Source organism: Podarcis raffonei, chromosome 12, assembly GCF_027172205.1.
Source record: "Podarcis raffonei isolate rPodRaf1 chromosome 12, rPodRaf1.pri, whole genome shotgun sequence".
In the NCBI taxonomy this organism is placed as follows: domain Eukaryota; kingdom Metazoa; phylum Chordata; class Lepidosauria; order Squamata; family Lacertidae; genus Podarcis; species Podarcis raffonei.
The window spans coordinates 41,326,555-41,347,290 of NC_070613.1; the positions used below are offsets into that span (position 1 = coordinate 41,326,555).

General features: G+C 45.3%; 1 protein-coding gene across 1 annotated transcript in view; it reads right to left on the reverse strand.

Annotated features, from left to right (window-relative positions):
* THRB (thyroid hormone receptor beta) overlaps positions 1-16,556 on the reverse strand; it is a 179,263-nt gene extending 162,707 nt beyond the window's left edge. The window contains exon 1 of the mRNA XM_053409988.1: positions 16,391-16,556. The gene's annotated coding sequence lies outside the window, so the exon portion shown is untranslated. The remainder of the gene's footprint in view (positions 1-16,390) is intronic.
* Positions 16,557-20,736: the final 4,180 nt, after the last annotated feature.

Below are 20,736 nucleotides of genomic sequence, written 5' to 3' on the forward strand. Positions count from 1 at the left end.
CCAGACTTCCATGCCTATGAAGTACACACTTTTCAAATAGGGAGATGATAATGTATGCTGGGAAACGTAAATGTGTGGAGCATCCACAAGCCTTCATTAAACCCATTAAACACAAATGAATTTAAAGGACGTGAAATGCAACAGGACATTTTGCTTCCCTATCAACCTGTCGGAAATAATCTTTAACTCAAACGTCATTTACATCCAAATTCTTTTCCCCCTGGAAGGAAGATAATGGGTGCTAATGTGTTTTCTCTGTGATGAGGCAAAGTAGGATGTTTCGGGCTCTAGACAAGATTTAGTATATCTAAAGGATGAATAGTTTGGAGGAGATCGTAATATTAGCGCAACAGTTGTGAAAGAATGGTTTATTGTTATTTTCCAAATACCCTGCCCATCATTACGCCATTTATCACAACATGGTGTTGGATCAATTCAGACCAAGACAACTGCTCTTGTCCTCAGTGGGACAAATTAGTCATGAGTTAATTCGTCCCCCTTATTTCATTTGGAACCAAGGGCAGCTAAATTGAGGTGCCTCCATCCTCTCATTATTTTCCAGGAGGGATTAAAGTAGGGTCACCAGACGTCCCCATTTCCCGGGGACAGTCCCCGGATTTGCAAATAAGTCCCTGGACAAATTCCATCCCCGGAATGTCCCTGGATTTCATCTAAGATACAGGACGATGAAGACAAGAACGAGCCGTCTTAAGAACAGCTTCTTCTCCAGAGCGATCTCAGCCCTGAATGGGAAGCCTGGACTTTGAAAGTCATCTAATCTTCCTTGCTGTACTATACTGTATTGTTTTAATTAGTGTTTTTATGGAGCAGTCGAGTAATTTCGTTGTCCCTGAGAGGGGGCAATGACAATAAAGATATTATTATTATTATTATTATTATTATTATTATTATTATTAAGAAATGAAGCTATGGCAGTCTTAGCAGCTTGGAGCAGTAGGCTCTGGCTGGCTTCAGAAGCTGCTCAGAAGTCCCCATATGATGGTGGGGCAGGGGCTCAAAGATGCAGCTTCCAGGCTGCCTCCACCTTCCCAGACCCCAGCATATAAGCTGTGAAGGGAGGCTTCACGCTGCCTATTGGAGCAGCCTCCCAACTCCTTGCGCGCAAGCAGGAGCGCAGCAGGGATCTCTCAGCTGTGAAGGGAGGCTTCACGCTGCCTATCAGAGCTTGCATGCAAGCAGGAGGGGGGCAGGGATCTCTCAGTTAGGCAACAGGAAGCCTCCCTTCCCAGCTGAGAGATCCCTGCCCCCTCCTGCTTGCACGCAAGTAGGAATGGGATTGGGGCTGCTCCGATGGGAAGTGAGGCATCGCGCTGCCCGAGCCTCGCCGCTGCCACCGCTCTCGGCCCTCCTTCTCTGCCTTCCTTGCCCAACACACCGCTTCCCCACCACCACCACCAAAGAACCAGCAACTCAGGGGTTAATACTAATACATGTAGTATTTATTTATTTATTTCTAGTGTCCCCTGATTCATTGAAAAAAAAATCTGGTGACCTTAGATTAAAGCACATATGGGAACTTCAGGTTTGCGGAACTGAAGTGGATTAAAGTGCTCTGTCGCCCTAGCACAAGAAATCCACTTTTTTAAAAAAACAAACCACCCAGACATCTTGCAGTTTGGGAAATGCATTTAAAAGTGTGGGATAAAATAGGGATTAATGGGAAGATGTGTAAACACCCTGCAAGCAAATCAGGATGTCTGGGTGGTTTTTTGTTGTTGTTGTATAAATTTTTTAAAAAGTGGATTTTTTTGTCATCTAACTGTCCTGCAAACAGATGAGAACAAATGCTCAATAAAGAATGGGCATCATCCTGCTACTGCATCAGCTTTGCGCAAACAAATCAGGATGAAAGCTCAATAAACAGGTCATATGGAGGTGCCCTTGGGTCAGAATCCAAAATAATAATTACAATCTAGTGAAACGTCAAAATACTAGTAATCTCATAAAGCCACTTATTCACTAATCCAACAATTGCCTAAAATACAAGGTACACATCTCAATATTGCTGCAGCACGATTGTTGACAGGAATGAGGCCTAGTCAGCATATAAAGGTAAAAGGTAAATGACCCCTGGACGGTTAAGTCCGGTCAAAGGCGACCATGGGGTGCGGCGCTCATCTCGCTTTCAGGCCGAGGGAGCTGGTGTTTGTCCACAGACAGCTTTCCGGGTCATGTGGCCAGAAGGACTAAACCTCTTCTGGTGCAACGGGACACCGTGACGGAATCCAGAGACTTGGGGCTGTTTACTTTCTTGCCACAGCAGTGCCTATTTATTTATTTGCACTATCGTGCTTTCGAACTGCTAGGTTGGCAGGAGCTGGGACAGAGGAACGGGAGCTCACTCTGTTGCGGGGATTCGAACTGCTGACCTTCTGATCGGCAAGCCCAAGAGACTCAGTGGTTTAGACCATAGCATGTGCAGAGGTCTGTGCTGGTTGCTCATCTGCTACCAGATCGAGTTTAGGGTGTTACTATGAGTATATAGGTGGGACGCGGGTGGCGCTGTGGGTTAAACCACAGAGCCTAGGACTTGACAATCAGAAGGTCTGTGGTTCGAATCCCCATGATGGGGTGAGCTCCCGTTGCTCGGTCCCTGCTCCTGCCAACCTAGCGGTTCGAAAGCATGTCAAAGTGCAAGTAGATAAATAGGTACCGCTCTGGCGGGAAGGTAAACGGCGTTTCCGTGTGCTGCTCTGGTTCACCAGAAGCGGCTTAGTCATGCTGGCCACATGACCCGGAAGCTGTACGCCGGCTCCCTCGGCCAATAAAGCGAGATGAGCGCCGCAACCCCAGAGTTGGTCACGACTGGAGCTAATGGTCAGGGGTCCCTTTACCTTATGAATATATAGAGCTCTTAACAACTTGGGACCAGTTTACCTACGAGATCATCTTACCGCGCATGTGTCCACTCAATCACTTCAATCGGCAAAATTGGCACTTTTACAAGTGTCACGTACGATTTCCCTCAACCGTGCCAATTAAATTAGAACATCCCGTTTTGGCGGGCATGCTCTCATTTGAGAGTATGGCACCCCGAAACACAAGGGAACATGGCACCCAAAAACACATGAACATGGCCCCAGAAGATGGGTGTCACAGTTTTCCGCTGCAAGATGTTGCATGTACTACCCACACTGCATCCGAAGCAGCACCAAACTTTGGAACTCTCTGCCAATTGATCTCTGACATTTGCCTTCACTGTATACCTTGTGGCACCTGCTGAAGTCATTCTTATTTAGACAAGCCTATCCAGATGATCTGAAAGTTTAGTCGTAGGAGAAAGTTTGTAGGAATTTGTAGTCTATTTTATTGCAGCTTTATCCTATATGTTTTTATTTGCAGTTGTAATTGCTTTAATGATAATTTTATCAGTCTATTTGGACTATCATATTCAAGGTAAATACTATGAAAAATAACAATATCATTTTGCAAATCACATTACAGTATATATACAAACTGCTTTTTAAATCCTATCCCATCCCATTCATTCTCACATAAGCTTTGAAAAGTAGGTCTCTATTATTCCCATTTCACAGATGGGGAGACCTGCTCATAGCCAAGCATGGGCTCAATATAAAACCATTTGTGGGACTGTAGCTACTTTCATTAAATAGTATGTTGTGTCCAGAGTTACGCAGGGCAGAACTTCATAAAAGTTGGGGTTGGCTTATTCCCCTTTACAGCGGTATCTCGGAAGTTGAAAGGAATCCTTTCCGGAAGTCTGTTAGACTTCCAAAACATTTGGAAACTAAGGCGTGGCTTCCGATTGGCTCCTGCAGCCAACCGGAAGCAGCAGAAGCCGCATCACTGTTCAGGTTCCAAATAACATTCGCAAACTGGAACACTCACTTCCAGGTTTGCGGCGTTCGGGAGCCAAAATGTTCAACTCACAAGAAGAAGAAGAAGAAGAGTTTGGATTTGATATCCTGCCTTTCACTCCCCTTCAGGAGTCTCAAAGCAGCTAACAATCTCCTTTCCCTTCCTCCCCCACAACAAACACTCTGTGAGGTGAGTGGGGCTGAGAGACTTCAAAGAAGTGTGACTGGCCCAAGGTCACCCAGCAGCTGCATGTGGAGGAGCGGAGACACGAACCCGGTTCCCCAGATTAGGAGACTACCGCTCTTAACCACTACACCACACTGGCTCTCAAGAGATGCAAGGCGTTCGTGAACCAAGGTACGACTGTATCTTTACAATCTGATATGCTCCTGAATATATGATATGGAAGGTTGGAGAACCCTCCAGAACAACGTGGGAAGTGCCGCTGGAATCTGCAGGCAGGATTGGGAAGTGGCAAAAATTGCCTCCTAGCCCACAGGAATACCCAATTTGCATCACTTCCATGAATGGAAGGAGCCCTTACATTCACATAACAGCATGTCTGGACCCAACTCATTGATTCAAGACAGGCTGGAGGAGTATAAAAAAGGGCACAATATAGCCTTCATAAAGGTGAAATATTAGCTAAGAGGCTTGGACACCTGCTAGGTATAAAAACAATGACTAATCTAAAAAAAAATAACGGCAGGAATATTAAGAGGCACTTGCAATTTCATATCATTTAATGTTGATGATTGAATTAAAATATAAATTGAGTCTCTCTCTCTCTCTCTCTCCTGCCAAGAATGAGTCACATACAAACATAATGAAACCAGAAATGGAAAGAACTCTCCTACAATGTGAATGTGGGCGAGCTTTTCAAAAAACTTCTAATGAACATATTTTTAAAAATGTCTACACTAGCTGGCAAGATCAATATGAAGCAAACCGCATGATTTGTTTTTGTGCCTTCACCATAAGCAGGAGAGCAAGTCCTATAAATCAATGCTGACATTAATTTTTTAAACGCCTTTATTCCTATATGACTACATCAAAGAAAATGAAGGGGGGAAAAAAATCCCAAACATTAAGTGACTCACAGTTACAAAAGGAAGGCAACAGTGAGTTAATCCCTTCACGTAGGATTAGCTAAGGGCAACCAGCTACCATTGTCCTTAAATAACCCTGTCATTTTCGGGGTTGCTGAATAGTGACTACAGCACGCTGACATGATAAATACACACTATTTTGAAATTATCAAAAAGCAGACATGTGGGGATGTGTCATGAACAGAGAAATCATGCCCAGGTGCCTTGTTTTCACTGTGTTAAGTAACACTCCAGCAAGGTTCACCCTTAGTGATGTCAGTTACTTCTACCCTGGTACAGTAATGCCATTATAGAGCGGCAGCAAACTATTACAGCCTTCAGTTTCAGCAGCAGACAAATTAGCAACTGCCCGTTTTCGGAACCTGCAACAGCTTTAAGGCACATGACTCCTGTTTTCCCAACAACAACTACGGAGCACGAGATTAGCAAAACCAACTTTACCAGATTATCTCCACCAGCTCCTTTGCATTCTTCCCTGCCTCTGCTTGAGGCGGTAGAGCAGGGTCACACACAGGTGATAGTGGAAAGGTTTCTAGGTAAAGTCCCAGCTGGACAATTAGGACTCCTGACCATTAGGTCCAGTCGTGACCGACTCTGGGATTGCGGCGCTCATCTCGCTTTATTGGCCGAGGGAGCCGGCGTACAGCTTCCGGGTCATGTGGCCAGCATGACTAAGCCGCTTCTGGCGAACCAGAGCAGTGCACGGAAATGCCCTTTACCTTCCCGCTGGAGCGGTACCTATTTATCTACTTGCACTTTGACGTGCTTTTGAACTGCTAGGTTGGCAGGAGCAGGGACCGAGGAACGGGAGCTCACCCCGTCACAGGGATTCAAACCGCCAAGCTTCTGATCAGCAAGCCCTAGGCTTTGTGGTTTAACCCACAGCGCCAATTGCCCCTGATTAATCATCTGCTCAATGGTGAGTAGTGGGGAAAACCATGTGTACATGAGGAGCACTGTTTCATTCCTCAAAATCCCACTGATAAGCCTGTCCTGTTGGCTTCAGTATCAGATCACAGGATTAAGATATCTGACGTTTCCCTACCAATGAAGAGGGAAATCCTATCGGTCCACAATCCATATCAGAAGCAGTGCTGGGTTAAACCCTGTGGAGGCTCCTAAGGGCCCACCACTCTAGTTGGGATAACATTGAACTAAGAAAGCTTGGTTGTAATTTTCTTTCATGATCAAATCAATATTGTATTGATCTGTTGTCGTGGGGACCATAGGCTGGTGCCTGCTCTGGCTATTTGATAATCCAGCGCCAATCAGAAGTACAGAAGGATGCTGTGCCAGTGTTGAGATACAGTGTTTGCATCAAAGCCCATGTCTCTTTGGAAAAGTAGTGCCAGCACAACTGATACTCAAAATCAATTAGTTCTTAAAGCCAGAATGGGTACGTAGCCCAGTTCTCTATCTAACAAACTTGAATAATTTTTGTAATTCAAACCAGGATTTTTTACAAATTAATTTCTGGTTTCTGTGCATGCATGTTCTGCATAACTAAGCATCAAACACCTCTGTCTTTTGCACATGCTGAAATGTTGATAACTGTAACCCCTGACTTGCTGAAGAAACTGTAAACGCAATGATTTTGCAACTCGTTTTAGGTGCTACATTCCCCGCCCCCGAACAAGCGGCCATACTTAAACCTTGTTGCTCTTTCTTTACCCTCCTGCCCTACTTTCTGAGAACTTGGCTGGCATACAGCTGTTGCTTTGCATATGACTAGTTACAGGTAGGTAGCCGTGTTGGTCTGCTGTAGTCGAAACAAAATCAAAAAATTCCTTCCAGTAGCACCTTAGAAACCAACTAAGTTTGTTATTGGTATGAGCTTTCATGTGTATGCACAAGAAGAAGTGTGCATGCACACGAAAGCTCATACCAATAACAAACTTAGTTGGTCTCTAAGGTGCTACTGGAATGAATTTTTTTATTTTGTTTCACTTGGCATATGAGATTATCATTTGAGTTAATGTAATATCTGTAAGGTAAAGGTAAAGGGATCCCTGACTGTTAAGTCCAGTTGCGAATGACTCTGGGGTTGCGGCGCTCATCTCGCTTTACTGGTCGAGGGAGCCGATGTTTGTCCACATACAGTTTTTCCGGGTCATGTGGCCAGCATGACTGGCAAAACCAGAGCAGCACACGGAAACACCGTTTACCTTCCTGCCAGAGAAGTACCTATTTCTCTACTTGCACTTGACGTACTTTCGAATTGCTAGGTTGGCAGGAGCTGGGACCACAGGACAACGGGAGCTCACCCCGTCACGGGGATTTGAACCGCCGACCTTCCGATCGGCAAGCCCAAGGCTCAGTGGTTTACACCACAGTGCCACCCGCGTCCCTAACATCTGTACTGATACCTGAATAAGTGGGTGATGCCAACTCCAGGGGCGTCCTGGAGCTAACTAAAGCTACATTTAGCCATGGCTCACACTGCAAAGTGTATAGCTATAAATTCATGTTTGCTGTCAAATATTCTAACAGCATATTCATTTTAACTTATTACTAATACAATGCTTCAGCACAACATAGCTAATTTTCCACTGCAATATTCTGCTCTTTGGAAGATAAAACATCTAATATTATAGCCCATATCATAGGCATCCACTGCTATTCCAATATCTTACTGGTATTCTTTCAAGCTTTTATTCTTGCTATGCCATATTTTGTGCATCAAATTATTAGAAGTGCTGAGCAAACTAAAAATAGAATATGCCACACTGTTTTCATTTGTAATACTTTCTTTACCATGCCATATCAGATTCTTTCGTTTTCCAAAAGAGGAACAAGATGTGTATGTAAGCATGAACGTCAAAATAAAAACAAAAATGGAGGGGGAGGCCAAGAAGGAAAAATGGGAAGCTTCCTGCTACTGCACAGTGCATATCGCCTGAACAAAAATCTTATTTTCCTTTGCATGCAAAAGCTCAGGAGAGACCTTGCATGGATGCACAAAGCAAGGAGAAAATGTCCTCCTGAAATCAGAAGGCTCTAAAAATCTGAAGCAGGAAAAATAGCAGAGCATATTCACTTTTCAACCTATTGGTTTTAAAAGTGCAACCACTCTCAAAGAATATGATAAGTTTGCAATCTCCATATGCATTGTTGCAGACTCAGAGATTACAGCCAACGTATTTATTGCAATGATTTCCATAGAAAAATTATGCAGTTTAACACAGCCTAGCTAATGACTGTTTAGGAAGCATTCTCACTTCCCAGGCCCATTCAGCTCTGCTGCTGCTGCACCTCTTCCTCTATCACAATCTTCTGCTGCGTTTCTTCATTACCATTTAATCATATCCTTTCCAAGCTAGACCTGACCACTGGTTCACCTCTATTGCACTGTTGTAGAGTATCGTACGTATGTGATCTCTCTCCCTCCCTCCCCTCTAGAGGGTGATGGGCAAGAGGTTGCAATGGAGCAACAAAAAGGAAAATGCTCCATTATTTATGTGACAAATACTTGGAAAAGGACTATTGCATCACCTCTTAAATCACCTTTGCTTTAGGCTAAACATACCCAACTTTTTTAGCCTTTACTCATCAGGCTTGGTCTCCAGGCTTCTCACCCTGGGCATTTGTCGTCCTCCTGACATGCCCTAGTTTGTTCTTGTACTTTTTAAGCTGCGATTCCCAGAACAGGACACAGTAAGGTAAGGCCTGCCCAAAGCAGAACAGAATGATACCATGACTTCTCATGATCCAGACACTATAATTCAGCTGTTTACGGCTGTGGTCCCATACCTGGAAGTCAGCCCTATTGAAGGAGATTTACTTCTGAGAAGGCATGTATAGGATTACGTTGTCAGCCTAATTAAGTTTGCAATCGAAACTTGCGTTTTCTGATTAATAAGTGCTACTGATTTCAACCGAGTTTATTTCCCTAGCTAGCATATAGAGGATTGCACCCTGAAGAACTACCAGAATGTTTCATTTACCACCCGAACTTTTTTTAAAAAAAATGCTGCTCCAAAACAAATTGCTTATTACTGTTAATTATGGCACCTAGTTCCTCACACAGAAATAAGCACCAACAAAACTCTGCTCTGTGAAGCTTTTATAACATTTCTGTTTCAAAATCCTCTTTTCAAAATGCTAATTGATCCTCTAAATGAACTTTATTAATCATTGATGGAAAACTGGCAGCAACCTATTAGTGCCGGCTTTGGCAACCGCCTTAAAGTGTCCAATTAGGTTGAAGTGTCCAATCAAGAAATCTCTGGAAAGAAATTAGGGCAGAATCTTTAAGCCTAATTCGCTTCGGAGCAGGGAAGAAAAAGTAACACAGACAAATTCACATGATGTGTGGGTGGGGCGGAGAATTGTAGAAAACAGCGTCTGAGAGTTTAGGGTTTGGTGCTCCTGTTATGATACTGCACTTAATACTGTCAAACAATTTCCCACTCGCCTGCTCACCTGGAGTGAGACGCAATTGACTCTTGAAGAGCGGACAAGTGGCAAAGTCCAAATACATTCAGTTTCTTCCCCTTACGAGCATCATGCCTGTCTGTCATGCCTTCATTATCCTGTTAAGAGGCCTGTTTCCAGTTTCCCCATATCAATGAAAGTAGTTAATTTTCTGCCAAATGAGCAGATGCAGCAACAATGCAATCCTATAACAGAAAGTACCACTAAGCTCCATCTTACTTACTCCCAGGCAAGTGTGTGTGTATAGGATTGCAGAGAAACTGAAAGCCTTAATATTTTAAAAAATATACCTCCACTATGTTTCATAGCATAAACAATTATCTCACTTTAAACCTCTATTTGTAGGTGTTGTGATGAGCTCTTTTTGGAGACATCAGCAACCATAACACAGTAGATCCTGCAAGCATTTTCTGCAAGTGATTTGGCCTCAGTCCAATTTCAATAATAGTTGTTGTTTTAATTTGGAAACAACTGTTTCTAATGTATCATCAAGCTCTGAGCTCAAAAATCTGACAAGTCTGCTCCATACTTTCACTTAGCCAGTTGCCCACATTTTATTTTCTACAATGTTTTTGTGCTTAATATGCCCCTCCCCAGGGACGCGGGTGGCGCTGTGGGATAAACCACAGAGTCTAGGACTTGCCAATCAGAAGGTCAGCAGTTCAAATCCCCGCGACGGGGTGAGCTCCCGTTGCTCGGTCCCTGCTCCTGCCAACCTAGCAGTTCGAAAGCACGCCAAAAGTGCAAGTAGATAAATAGGTACCGCTCCAGTGGGAAGGTAAATGGTGTTTCCGTGTGCTGCTCTGGCTCGCCAAAAGCAGCCACATGAACCTCAGCCAATAAAGCAAGATGAGTGCTGCAACCCCAGAGTCAGCCACGACTGGACCTAATGGTCAGGGGTCCCTTTACCTTTACCTTTTATGCCCCTCCCCAATTAAAAACACCCGTATGCCATTTAGCTTTTTCTTTTTTCGACTTCTTTAATACACATGACGTTTTTGAAACTATAGTTCAGTATCGGTCAGTTGTTTTGCCGGGGGGGGGGGGGACCAGCTGTAGAAAATTACTCATTGCCACTGAAATGTTGCTAAGATTTTTGCAGTACTCAGCTGACAGTTTTGTGACTGCAGAATCAAATATTTAATATTTTACTTCTAGATTATCTGTAGTAGGCATGTACATATACATACCCTCCAACATTTCTCCGATGAAAATATGGATGTCATTATTATTATTATTATTATTCCATTTATACCCTGCGGATCTGACTGGGAAGCAAAATCTATCCTGTGTTGACATATTTAAAATGTAATTAATTCAAACATACAAGTTAAAAAACATGTATAAAAATATAGTAAAACGTTAAGCTTTTTAACTTGGATAATTCTATACCCTTCTCCATTTCTCAGATGAAAATAGGGACATCCTAAGGAAAAGCAGGACATTTCAGGATCAAATCAGAAACCAGGACGCCTTTTGTAAATCTGGGACTGTCCCTGGAAAATAGGGACACTTGGACAGTCTGCATATATAGGACTTAAACTGTGGCATTCTGCATTCCACTGGGTTTATTCTATACCTTGGCTTTTCAGCCTCAAGCAACCTGCTAAACCGAAGGCGTTATGAGCAATCTGGCGGACTGCCACGTCAGGTTGTCATGTCATGTAGGTTACGTGTTGTGTAGGCCTGCTCCAAAGACATAATTTACTATAATTTAACTTGCAATGGCAAAAGGGTCAACAGTGCTTTTGCTGCACACAGTTGACAATTTCATTAATTATAAGAATTAAAGCATTCAGAACAGGAAAAATTTCTGCGGTGTAGGGCTGAGACACAAATGTCTTCCTGCCCTTTCCAGATTTCCTGCCTCCGTGCTGTGGAAACCTTGGTTTGCCTGTACTTTTTTAAAAAAAAAAAGGCAAAAAAAGAACACCCCTCTTTTCGGCCATTGTGTCTCGTATCAATACTACCCGTAAATAATTATATAATATGAAACAATGTAAGTAGCAATTTATCCTTCAAACGCACAGGTGTTAGTGATAGGCTGCATTGTAACAGTTGGGCAAAGGACCTCTATAACGTTACGCCATTGACAAAGATCTAGAACGTCACAATTATATTGCACAGTATAAAGTATTTTCCCATATGAGAGCGTAAGTGGAGCTGTTGTTTACCAGCAAAGAGAACCAGACATCTTTGGGAAACCCACAAGCAGAAGGCAGTATCTCTCTTTCCTGTTGCTTCTTGGCAGTTTCTATACAGAGGTATAAAGGCTTCTTGAGGTAACATATAGTTATCATGATTTGTAGCCATTAATAGGATTAACTTCCAGGAATTTATGTCTATTTTCCTGCTTGCAGGCTTCCTATAGGCATCAGGTTGGCCACTGAAAACAGGATGCCATTGGCAAGCAAAAAGCTGCAAAAAGGACATTCAAAGACCTTGTTGATGCCCAGATGAGGGGTGGGTGGGGTGGGGTGGGGTAGTCTGAGGGCCACATTCCATTTGGGACAACCTTTCAAGGGCCACATGCAAGTGGTGGGCGGGGCCCAAGGCAAAAGTGGGAGGACCCACAAACACACATTGCACCTTTGCATACACTAGTGGCCAAAATTGTGGAAACCTTTTTGGGAAAAGTGTATTTCTGAGGTTTGATGGCTAATAACGCCACTTTTTTTTTTAGTAATACCATAAAATTATATATCAATGCAAAGATAATTTAATGAAAACTGTAATGCAACAAAGTTTGTTCAATTATCTGTATTCTATCAAAAGTTATAGCCAAATAACCAGAAAAAGGAAGCACAACTTGCTTAGGTTGATACGCAGAAGCTTTCCTTCATCTGAATGTAGCCAATGAGCAGGAGTGTTTAGAGAGCCAATCAGGTGTTAAAGGTAAAGGGACCCCTGACCATTAGGTCCAGTCGTGGCCGACTCGGGTTGCGGCGCTCATCTCGCTTTATTGCCCAAGGAAGCCAGCGTACAGCTTCCAGGTCATGTGGCCAGCATGACTAAGCCACTTCTGGCGAACCAGAGCAGCGCACGGAAACGCCCTTTACCTTCCTGCCAGAGCGGTACCTATTTATCTGCTTGCACTTTGACGTGCTTTCGAACTGCTAGGTGGGCAGGAGCTGGGACTGAGCAACAGGAGCTCACTCCGTCGCGGGGATTCGAACCGCCGACCTTCTGATCGGCAAGTCCTAGGCTCTGTGGTTTAACCCACAGCGTCACCCCCGGAAATACACTTTTTCCAAAAGGTTTCCACAATTTTGGCCACTAGTGTAGCTGACACTTGCACACTTCTTTCTGTTCTCCATCCAGGAAGGCAAAAAGTCACAGATCAGCAGACCAAAATACTCAGTGACAGTGCAAACAGGGCTGGTGAGAGTCAGAGCCAGGGAGAGGCGCCGAGCTGAGAAGAGTTCGAGCAAGACAGAGAAGTTTGGAGAGCTTTTGCGCAACTGTTATCTTGGTTCCAAGATCTGAGGCTCCCCACTCCTGGTGGAGGGAAACAGTCACAACAGGAAGAGCCATGGTACTGTTCTCCTATAGAAAATTAAGCTGGTGTTCTCTCAGGCAGAGATTTCCTTCTGCCTCACCTCCCACAGGAAAGAGATAGAGCTCAGTAGGTAGAACATGAGACTGTCTCGCCAAGAGTGGTGCATGCTCTGGTTATCTCCGGCTTGGACTACTGCAATGTGCTCTACGTGGGGCTACCTTTGAAGGTGACCCAGAAACTGCAATTAATCTAGAATGCGGCAGAGAGACTGGCGACTGGGAGTGGCTGCCAAGACCACTTAACACCGGTCCTGAAAGACCTACATTGGCTCCCAATATGGTTCCGAGCACAATACTAAGCATCTTTAAAGCCTTAAAGGGCATCGGCCCAGTATACCTGAAAGAGTGTCTCCACCACCATCATTCAGCCCGGACACTGAGGTCCAGCTCCAAGGGCCTTCTGACGGTTCACTCCCTGCAAGAAGTGAGGTTTCAGGGAACCAGGCAGAGGGCCTTCTCGGTAGCGGCACCCACCCTGTGGAACGCCTTCCCATAAGATGTCAAGGAAATAGACAACTATCTGACTTTTAAAAGACATCTGAAGGCAGCCCTGTTTAGGGAAGTTTTTAATGTTTGATCTTTTATCGTGTTTTTAATATTCTGTTGGGAGCCACCCAGAGTGGCTGGGGAGATATAAATAATAAATTATTATTATTGTTATTATTACTCTTAAATATCAGGTTCCCCTCAGATTGGGCAAAGCATTCCTAAATTGTCAACTCTACAATCATATGATTCTATGAACACATTGGAACTATCAGCCTGCATTACACATTGTTTTGTGCGCAAAGCCCTGAACTCAAGATGGTAACCTAGATTTCAAGAGACAGCAGTTATATTAAAAAAGATTGTTGGAGTAAATAGATGGAAAAATTGAATGTCCTCGACAACCCTATACTAGCATTAGCAAAATCCCAACCAACGTCAGTAGTTTATTTAGGAAATTCCTGTGGCGAGGAGGGCACATAGAACTATCTGGAAGCAGCAGGAGGTAAATCATGTTTCATACTTGGCAAACGATACACAAACCTAGCTAGGGAGAGGGAGCAGATCTTTGTGGCATCCTTTTAATCAGCAATCACATAGATCATTTCAACTCTGCTCCTCTCCTTTTGCCATTTTAAACTCTAGCAGACAACACAAAATATTGACTATGAAAGCAGAATCCTTGTTCCTGACTGTCAGATGAAAGACAGCTAAAAACCAGCGTTTCGTGGAACGAGGCCTGACATACTTCTGTCTGACTTCTCTGCTCATATTTGGATGAGGAAGACTGGAATACCCTCAGGGAGGTCAGATACCAAGTCACATCTGATTTAATTATCAGTGATAGGAACATGCAAATTTCAATCCCGACTTCCATTTGAGAGATTAGCGCCTCAATAAATTCTGAGGAGGCCTCGCCAACCAGCTGTGTTGCCCCAACACTTCCTGAACCAAAGAAAGGCAACAATTTGTACTTTTACAACACAACTCCCTTTGTTTAGATTTCCCCCCACTTTCACTAGCCCCCAAAGTTTAACACAACAGACCACGTAGGACACCATATTGCCCAAATTCAGCTGTCTTGAAGCGCTGCAGCTAGGAATCGAGGACAACCTACCATATCTTAACTAGAAAACCACTGTTAGCAAATAGGTAAGTATGCACCTCTGCTGGCTTGTCCGCCCCCCCCCCCCGCAACCTTTTTCTGTCGGTTTCTAGCATCCCTGCCTCAATCTGAAAGACCTTGATAATCTGGCAGCCCTAATTTTAATCCTGGAAAAGGTGCTCCTTCAAAGTTCATGTGCAAAATCTTAACCTAAACCATAGGAAACTGCCGTACATGAAGTCAGATCATTGGTCGGTTTAGCTCAGTGTTTTCTACACCAGGACTGGGGTTCTGCGGCCTTCCACATGTTGCCAGACTTCAGCCTCCATCATACCTGGCCATTTGACATGCTGGCTGAGGTTGGTGGAAGTTGGGAGTCCCTATCCTTGGACTACTGACTGAAAGCAGCTTCCCAGCCTTTCGGACAAAGCATCTTTGCTTAAGGCTACCCAGAGACATGGCTGGAATTGAACCTGGCGCATTCTGCATGTGTGCTGCCATTGAGTGACGGCTGAAAACACCAGGAGGAGGGAATCTCAGCCCCACCCCACCACATCAATTGCAGCTCTCTGGGTCCTGCTAGCTAGGGATGATGGGAGTTGTAGTCCTAGCTAGAAATGATGGGAGTTGTAGTCCAACAACTGGGGACCCAGACTCTTCCTCTCCGCCCCCCCCCTCCAGTGTTTAAGCTTGCTGAAATGTGTCCTTGAAGCGTGATAATACCTCTTAACTTTCCTGCATGCTAGATGGAAAAGGGTGCATAGCAACTTTTGCCTTTTGCATGGCTGGCCTGCAGCCTACCTTATACAAGGTATGATTCACATCTGTTGCTCTGCTGGCCATGGGCGTAGCCAGGATTTTTTGGGGGGAGGCAGAACCTCAGTTTACTATGTATCTTTATTGAATTTTATTGATTGGGGGCAGAGGCCCCTCCCTGCCCCCCCTTGGCTCCCTTGCCCATGCTGCAGGCTTTGGCATTTATTTATTTTTTGTCTCAGGTCCTGCCTACTATTGGGCAAGCCATAATTAGCTCAGTCAGTAGAGCATGAGACTCTTAATTTCAAGGTTGTGGGTTCGAGCCCTGCGTTGGGCAAAAGATTCCTGCATCGCAGGGGGTTGGACTAGATGACCCTTGGATCCCTTCCAACTCTACTAAATTCCGGAGAAAGCCTTGTTCCCTGCCCACAGGGCTGGGAGAGTAAGAGCCAGCTTCCCCTCGTGGGATGGGCGCATCCCAGCCCCATTCCCACCCCGGGGTGGCGAGAGGAACAAGCCCCACGCCATGAATGCAACGACGCTTTTTTCGATTCCGAGGGAAACGCGCAGAGACACGAGATCATCACACTTCGCGGGCTGTCAGCTCTCCGAGGGCTGACTAATCCGCTTTAATCATCTTGAAAGGGGGCCAAGTCGTCGCTTTCTGCGGTTTTGTCCTGGCCGAGGCACTTCCTTTTCCAACCGCCCTTGTCGCCGCCGCCGCTGGAGAAACTAATCAGCTCTTAATGACCCACGTGCAGGAGATGAGAGGCGCTCCGTCCTCCTCCTCCTCCCCTCGAAAGGACCAGAAGCGCGAAGTCGGAAGGGGTCCGGGGTCATCTAGACCAACCCCGCGTAACGCGCGCCCATAATCTCTCTCTCCCTCCCCTGGAAACTCCCATTTCTATCCTGCGGGCCTGCCCGTTTGCCGCGTTACGAAGTCCCTTCCTGCCTGCCTGCCTCCCTCCCGCTCCGTCCAGTCTCCGCCTCCGTCCGCGTCGCGCTGGCTTTTGCAAAGCAACCCCCTCCGGGCAGGGGAAGGGAGGAGGAGGGCCGGAGGGCGGCTGGCCGGGCCGGGGGCGCGAAGGGAGGAGGGCCTCACCTGCCAAGCGCGGGCTCGGAAGACCCAAAGCGAGACGCCGGCGAGGCTGCGCCGCTTCCCACGGCGAGAGGCGGCCTGTGTCCTCGAGTGACCCGGTCGGGGGCGGGAGGGAGAGCGAGAAGGAGGGAGGGAGGGAGGCAGCGAAAGGGAGAGCGCGCAGGCGAGGGAGTGACACAAATGGAGCCGGACGCCGGGTTCTCTGGGCAAAACAGAGGCGGCTCTTTCCTCGCTGGGCGCATTCTCTCTTCTCTCTTCTCTCTTCTCTCTCCCCCCCCCACCCTCCCGCTCCGCTTTCTCTTGCCCCGACACGCGCCGGCTGGTTCACACGACAGGGCGAAACTCGCAGCTAGATTGCTTTCTCTTGCCCCTACACGCGCGGGTGTTTCACACGACCGGCGGAATTCGCAGCTAGATATCCGGCGCGTGTCGGGGCAACAGAAAGCAATCTAGCTGCGAGTTCCGCCGGTCGTGTGAAACAGCCGGCGCGTGTAGGGGCAACAGAAAGCAGTTTCACACGAGCGACGGAACTCGCAGGCTGACGTTCGGGCATGCAGGCGCGCTGAAGAAGGCGCGGGCGCAGCTGGATTGCCAGCCCCTCCTGGCCCCAATATATATATTGTTTTTATTAAAGTTTTTTTATGTGTGTTGCAAAACACAGGGAAAGATAAGGTACATCGATTGCCCCCTCCCCTTATTAAAGTAAATGCCGGCACCGATCCTGCCCATGTTTCCTCGAAAAGGGGCCACTTCAGGGGGGCGGGAGGGGGGCAGCTGCCTGCCTAAATCAATACAGATCTGAGGTTCTGCCCCCCCCCACCAAAAGCCTGCCCCCCACCCCTAAACAAAAATCCTGGCTATGACCATGGGCCATTTCCCCAGCTGGGTGTGTGCATAGGGTTGTATCTTAAACCTTTAAATTGCCCTGCAACCCAGGTTCTTAGCTGGTGGTGCCCTTAGAGCAGAGGCCTCATTGCCCTGGTCCATAGGAGCCAATTCCTAGGAGCCGAGGTACCTTCAACCCCACCCCCAATAAAATATTTGAGGGGGTCAGCCCCCCCCATTGATGGACATTGCCATTCAAATGGTGTGCGTATGCCACATCATGTGGCTCATCATACAAGGTGGGGCTTACCTCCCCCACCCCAATATTTCAATTTATGGCACCCTGGCATAGAGTTGTGCCTTAGAGCTTAAAATGCCCTGTTGCCCAGGTTCTTAGCTGGTGGTGCCGTCAGGGCAGAGACCTGCAGAAGGGCGCCTAAACACAGCATAGCTGGGTTACCAGGTTTCGAAAGAGAATAAGTCTTATCACAATGGCTGTGTTCTACATCTGATTATGGGGAGCGAGGGCCTGATTTAGATGAAGAGAGGCCCTAGGCTACTCCACTTGTGAGGCCCCACCCTCACAACTAAAAGAAAATGGAAGAGTGTTATAAACAAAATTGAGTGAAGCCAAGGATGACGACTGGTATTTAAAATTCTGCAATTCACAATTTCTCCTCTGAAGGACATAAGATATTATTGTTAAATACCATGGTGATTTTTAAAAATGCATAAAATTAACACTGAAAAACTTTTGCAATAACTCAACTTTGTACACCTTTTGTGGCCTGGGCAGGCCTGGGACTAGTTCCCATGTCTTGTTCCTTCATGGCTTTTAACCCCGGGCAGGCTGAGTCGTCCTCTTATATACTTGCTGGGATTGGCAAGGCACCTGACCTTCACCTGAATCTCATAGCTCTCCTAACGGGTACTTTGGTCTCCCCACCAGATACCAGGCACTCTACTATTCAAATTAGGCCCCAGTGTTTTTGTTATAATCCCCTTCTCAATAAAGTAATCAATTTTAATCTAGAATTTAAATTCTCAAAACTTTCTTATTTGTTAATTCAAGCAAGTAAACTACTGCTCTCACTTCATTACAAATAGTATTTCTACCTGCAACACACTTGAGCAAACCTACTCCTCTTCCTTTCACAGATATTTTGTTGCCATTTGGAACTGTAGCTGCCTCTCATTAGTTATCATTTAACTCTTGAGGGAAATAATAACAAATTAACCGAAACAAAAACGCAAAAACAAAAACGCAAAATAAAAAGCAAAAACAAAAGCGCCAAACTTAATCCGTTCCAGAAGTCCCATTTGACTTCTGAAATGTTTGAAAACAAAGGCACAGCTTCTGATTGGTGCAAGTGCCCCAGAAACAATAACCGACAGCTGCATCAGATGTCTGGCTTCCGAAAAATGTTCGAAAACCGGAACACTTACTTCCGGGTTTTTGGCGTTTGGGAACCAAAGCGTTTGAGTAGCAAGGTACCACTGTAGTTGGGGTCATTTCACATCAAAGAGTTTCTGTATGCCTTTGAATATCAGTAGTTGGGGAACACGTGGCAAAAGTGCTGTTGCACAGCACTTGTGACCTGCTTGTACGTGGTTGGCCACTTTGAGAACAGGATCTGGGGCCAAAGGCATCTTTGGCCTGATTCAGTAGGCCTATTTTGTTACAAACCACAGTACACATTGCCATCTAAAGAAGGAGGTCCCCCAAAAACCAGAGTCTAAAATGAACTTGCCACACCACCATTTTTAACAATATTGGAGTGTTTCATAGGGTGACTCCTGGGAGGGGACAGGTGGTGTGGCTGTTTTGATCCAACTTTTGTACGGCCGTGAAACAAATTCAGCAACAGGCACAGCTTTCCTAGCAGCAAGAAAAAACATCAAAGAGGTTTGTGGCTCCTTAAAGACCAACCGATTTATTACGGCGCAAGTTTTCATTACATGCGGCTAGAGGCAAATTCATTAGAATGCCATCGTAAATAAAACCTTGCTGTTTTTGCCGCTGCAGACTGACATCGATACCTCTCTGGAAGTTCTTTCCTGGCAGAGAAAAGGCCATGATGGGGCAGTTTCACCCCTGTAGTTGCTTCCGGCCGTCCAGCACACAGACCCAGCCAGGAAAAGCCCAGGCTTCTCATTCCCTTTAACAGAAAACAGTGTATTTTTAAGACACTGGCGAGAATGCCATAGTTGAGATGGTACTGGTGCCCATGGCTCATTCATCTGTACGAGACTGAGGCATGAACAGTGCTATCTGCAGAAAACCTGACTGATGTTTGTTCAAATCCAGTGGTAAACAGCAGGTTTTCCCGGGGAAAGCAGCGGGACAAGAAAACCCCCAAAAAACTGTAAAGAAGAAGAAGGTACCTTTTATCATATGTAGTGGCCGTGTAAGGTTATAAAGGCTTTATAATGAACCTTATATAAGGTTATATAACGAACTAAAAAAAATGTTTAAAATAACTTTTTTTAAAACCCTTTCTATTAGGAATTATAGGTACCGACATCCCAAAGGAACAGAAAATACTTTTTATGTATGCAACAACAGTAGCAGGGATGCTACTAGCCCAGAGATGGAAAGACGAAAGAGTCCCTACCAGAGAGGAATGGCAAACTAAGATGTTAGACTACGGTGAAATGGCAAAACTGACCGGAAAACTCAGAGACCAAGAAGACAAGAAATTCAAGAAAGAATGGGGAAAGTTTATAATTTATTTAGGAGACCACTGTAAGCAGATGAAAACATTAGCAGGGTTTTAATCTCACCTGCAATGTAACAAATACTATGGACACTATGGATAGACGTAAAATATAGATTACGAAATAATATGCAGTTGAAAATGCTGACAACAGGACCCAGGGAGGGAAAAGTGGGAATTCCCAAGATTCAGAGTAATCTCTTTACATGGATGCATATTTGGTCTGGTTATAAATTCATATTTGTAAAATCAAATAAAAATGGTTTGGGACGGGGGAGGAAGGAAAAAACCCCAAAACCTGGAAAGCACAGGCCCATGCTTACAAACTACGGCACAAACAGAAGTCTGGGTAATCCCATAGCAGAAGGCAGGGAAGCACAGTTCTAGGTCTTCCTTTTTCTTTTTCAAAGGAGGAGGGCTAATGTCATCTGCTATCTGCTATGGCTTCTACTTCTTCTGTCTGTGCCTGTTCTTTTAAACTTTGTTAATTCAAAATTGTGCAGCCATCAAAACAAAAGCAGATGGCAACTATTAGATCACAATGACAGCTGAAACGAGAACAACACACTCACACCCCCCCAATGTGAGCAGACAGTAAGAGATGAAGAGGGGGGGAATCCCCGAAGAGAAACATGAAGATGTAACAGTAAAACAATTATTTGCATGCACCAGAAGCAAGAAAGCGGCTAGGGGTAGGTGTTAATTGGTTAGATGACAAGGAGATTGTAAGAAAGGTGAGAGAGTTCCTCCGTCCGTTTTCGCTGAATATGGAAGACAAAGGTCAGGTACCCATGCCTGAACTGATTT